This window comes from Carex rostrata, chromosome 9 (genome assembly GCF_964058835.1).
Source record: "Carex rostrata chromosome 9, lpCarRost1.2, whole genome shotgun sequence".
NCBI lineage: Eukaryota > Viridiplantae > Streptophyta > Magnoliopsida > Poales > Cyperaceae > Carex > Carex rostrata.
This window is the reverse complement of record NC_135926.1, coordinates 13372378-13377066: the sequence shown is the minus strand read 5'-3', so window position 1 is coordinate 13377066 and position 4689 is coordinate 13372378. Positions and strand designations below refer to the sequence as shown.

The following is a 4689-nucleotide window of genomic DNA, read 5'->3' as shown; positions in this document are numbered from 1 at the left end:
CTGACTTACGGGCCCCCTCCCGTTGCTCTCTCTCTTTCCATTTCGTTTCATGGAGACGAAAAAGAGGAGGGAAAAATCCCGCCTTTGGTTCGAGTGGTCGCGATTTTCTTCATTCTCCACCTGCTCCCATCGTTTCACCCTCGTGGGCGATGACCTCGGCAGCACGGCTGTCAGATGGTTGTCCCTGCAAGACTGACCCGTCCCCTCGTGTACGAAATGGTGTGAGTTGCTATAAATTCCCCTCTCAGCTCTCTCTCTGGTTTTTCCCTTTGTTTTTTTTGCCATTGATAGTGATGCCCCTGTGCCTTGTCTCATGTGTTGAGAAAAACTTGCATCTCCCTCTATAAATTTCTGTTTTCCCTCTGAATTGGTTGTTCTAGTGTGAAAATTTCGGTGCTAAGTAGTGACTGTCTTGGTGCTCGCTGATTCCATTGTCTCGGTGTGCTCTGATTTCCTTTGCTTGGTGATTGTTGTGACTGTTCTGACTGGCGCTTGCTTGGTGCCGTGCTGGTGTTGGCCCGGTGCTGTTCTGGTATTCGCTTGGAGCCGGCTGTTCTTTTCCCAATCCATCTCGTGCTAGCTCAATCGGGTAAACTCTAAAACACTCGTTTATGTGATCGAATTTTTGGCCCTTTGCTCGAGTTGTTGATTTTCTCGGCAAAGTTTTGACCTGGGGGCTGTGTTAATTTACGCCTTGCTGCTGCCTTGTCAGTGTGTTATGTTGCTTGGCTTGTGCTTTGCTACTACCCTTGTGAATTGTTGTATGATGCACTTACCCCCCCTGCATTGTTGTATTGATTGGTAACTGGTACTGAATCGTACCAGTTCTGTTTTTTTTCCTATCTGCTGTGATGCTGGTTGCTTGTTGTTTTCCCTATCTGGTGCTGTTTGACCTCTGTTCCGTGCAGCCTGGTTGTGCTATTTTGCTTGAGTTCTGGTACTGGTACCAGTCGGTACAGACCTAGTGTAATTACTGGTAACCAATATTGATCTGACAGGGACCCCTTTCGTGATGTTCTGAATTGTGGGGGTTGTTTACGCATAATGTAGGTCCTTGTGATAATTGAAATTTAAGAAGGGATTGTTTTGAAAATATGTATGAAATTGGAATTGGGCCCTTGTAAAACAAATAATAAAAGGGGGCCTTATGGGCCTATGGTTTCTGCTGGGCCGAAATCAAGTTATTAATAAATTGAGGAAAGCTTGGGCTTTCTTTATGGGCCTATGCAGAAATTAAATAAAAGAATGTGGGCTTGGCTTTATTAATAATTATGGTATTTGGAATTTTTCCAAAAAGCGTAATTGTCGGATTTAAAACGTGGCTTTTTAAGTTTAAGTTTTATGAGGAATCGAATTAAAATCGAATGCTTACGTAAACTTGAACTAGCTCGGGAAATGATTATACCGTCCAGGGTCTGATGCCTCGATGATGACTCATAACATAATTTGAGCAGATACTATAATAACCCGATTGGACACCTGTATGATCCCGAAACAAACCCAACTAAAACACCCAACACATTAAAATAAAAATAAAAGTTTCATAAGAGGTTTTTAAAATTAAAACATTCCTTTTAAACATTTTCAAACTTGTACGAAAACTCATTGCTAATTAATAAATGACGATTAATTAGTAACAGAAAAATATTATGTCTGACTTAGATTCGAAACGACTAATTATACGTAGAATTAGATTAGTTATAAAATAACGAACTGCTCGACTTAGAAATAATTAGCAAAACACGTAAAGTAGGTAAACATTTCTTTTCTAAAATTTTCGTAAAACAAGTTTACGTATCTAAATTTTACTATAACTAAAGACATATTATAATACTTATTAGTTTAGTAATAATTACATAAGTTATGCACTTTTATAAGAATAGTAATATTAGGAATTTTTAATAATAAATTAATTCTTCGAAAATGCAATTCAATTGGTTAGAATAATTATAGTTAAGTTAGAATAAAGCAAATAGCTAAGTAATTAGGATATACTAATTAGGTAAGAACATGTAAAAGATTTATGTAACTCACGAATAATAATTTTACGAATATTTCGACTTTAGAATTTTTTTTTTTTTTTATAAGCAACTTATCTTCAAATTAAATTATTAAAACTATAAATTATTTAGAATTAAAATTTGGATAATTTAAATCAAAGTAAATAATTAATATCCGACTAACTGGTTCAGTCGGGCTGACTGAATCGATAACCTTTATAAAATCGAAATAATTGATAATTTAATTTACATATTAACTGGGGCGAGGGTTAGAATAATTTAGCGTAGATTTTAATTAGTGTAATTTCGTGATTTCAGATCAGTCGACTCCGTACGAGTCTGATCCGTGGATCGATCCGACTGACCCGCAGTTCGGAGCATACGCGGAGCACGTTGATTATTAGCGACAGAGACTCCAGCCCTACAGGTGTGGGATATCTGAATTATTCTTTTCGTGGGCGTACTCTTACCAGTCGATCCATCTGACCTGACATCCGCACTTTATTTTTAAGTAGTTGCCTTAAAACTGTAGAGCATGTTTATCCTTTCTGCACTGTAGGTAGAATTGCATGAACCCTGAAAAACTCGAATTTACTGTATTTTAAGAGTAGAGTAATTAAATAATATTATATATGTATCTTATTAGAATATTAGGCTATTAGCTGTCTTCTTCTCGTAAAAGACTATATTATTATTACGTGCATACGCATGCGAGTTCTGTGGCACGATACGATTCGGGATTTGTTCCCTCCCTACATTAGGAGCTACTTTGCCTAGAACGGGATTCCAAGGTCGAGCTACGGGAGCCTACGGGAGCTACGGGAGTCTACGGGAGTCAACGGGGGTCAACGGGAGCCTACGGTTGTGCCGGGCTCAAGCCGGACCCAATGACCGGACTCATAGCCGGACTCATAGCCGGACTCAGCCGGTCTCAGCCGGTCTCGAGCCTTGTGGAATCATGCGTGGCGTACCTATTGGACTGGCCAGACGGTAGAGTTCTCTTCTGCTCATGAGGAAGGAGATTAACTTTTTACGACCTGCATTGTATGATTTCTCCTATTGGATATGTTTGGGTGACGAATCGTTAGGCGAGATGACACATTGGATTTGATATAACCATCGGCTAGTGTGCTATTATCTTGTGGAGCAATGCTCGATGTCACTAGGCAACGTGTATCATTGCACTCTGATCACAGTCCTTGGATTATATTGTTTGGATCTTTTTGATCCTATTGGCACGGCACGGGGTGATTTCTTTATCCATATTATTATTATTGTATTTGGGCACACAGTGCAAGGAGTACTGGATTCCGACTTGATTTATATCCGATATTACACCTTGATTTTATTTTGGGTTTATTTCGCATGTTGGCATAATAGATTAATCGCATCATGGCATCATTCAAAAGTATTGCAAATTCTATTAGCTATTAATATAAGTTCACACATGTGCATATTTTTAATTGCATTCATTTTATAAATAAAAGTGCTTTGACCGTAGAGGATCCCTGAGGGGATAATTCTGGGTCACATACTGGGCGATTCGTCGCTCACCCACAAGTTGTTTCGTGGGTTTTAGGTACAGCATCTGGCGATCCGCAGCAGGAGTTGTCAAGAGTTGTCCCCGATGGCCCCACCGTTTGATTAGCTAGAGTTAGACTTTTGATCAGGTTTACGAGTCTCGTATTTCCTGTGTTATATATACGAGCTCGATAGATCATGTATCCCCTTCTATAGATGGTGTTATTTGGATCCGAGATGGATCGAATTATATGTTATGTATGTGTATGTTTATTTATTTGCTATGTGACTGATGCTTGATATTTATATTATTTTTGCTTCCGCTGCTGTTTGATTTATTATTTATGGTTAGCCTTGCGTGCTTAATGATTAATTAAGCACGAGGCGAGGTTGATCACATCTTAATCCAGAATTCTTGGTTTGGGGTGTGACATCCTTAGGGTGGTATCAGAGCTCAGCTTACCGTTATCCTTATGGGCTGAGCTGGGTATCACTCGAAGAAACCAAAAATCAAGCATAGTCACATGCCAATGATGAATATATCCATATGAATATATATATCCATATGTACATATATATATTTATATATATGTATATAAGTACATGAGTCAAAGCACTTCGAGCAATACCTTTCAAACGAGAAACTTGCATATAGATAATTATGATCGAAATTCCCTATAGTCATACGTCCCATCTCACACGTAGCATGGATCTTATATTTTTGTTACTGTTGATTTACAGATACGCCATGGACGATCGTCGCGATCCCCATCTGCGGCGCCGTAGAGCTGCATCTCAGCCACTTGAACCCCACTCGGAGCTCTCGGTAGGTAGCGCAGGTAGCCGAGCTGGCTCATCGCAGGCTGCTGGCCGTATGGTATACCAGCCACCACCACCACCCCCGCCTCCTTCCCCACCCCGCAGGGGTGGACATTTCCCTTCACCCTCTCGCTCTCCACCACGTAGGCGTGGACCGCGTGGACCACCGTCACCACCCCGTGGTGGCATGGACGCTGCACAGCTCATGCAGCAGTTCTTCGAGGGTCTGGCCCAGTTTGCGGGTCAGGGAGCTGTTGCGGGTCGCGACCAGCGCGATCCTTTCACCCTAGCCCATCGAGATTTCATCCGTATTCACACGCCCCGGTTTGACGGGCGTGGCGCTTATACC

At 40.9% G+C, this 4689-nt stretch overlaps 1 long non-coding RNA gene across 1 annotated transcript; it reads left to right on the top strand.

Moving 5' to 3' along the window:
• Positions 1 to 289: 289 nt before the first annotated feature.
• LOC144559123 (uncharacterized) lies at positions 290 to 3842 on the top strand. The gene is made up of 3 exons (XR_013513093.1): positions 290 to 589; positions 2319 to 2427; positions 3580 to 3842. It is a non-coding gene; the product is annotated as an uncharacterized LOC144559123 (long non-coding RNA).
• The last annotated feature ends 847 nt before the right edge of the window (positions 3843 to 4689 follow it).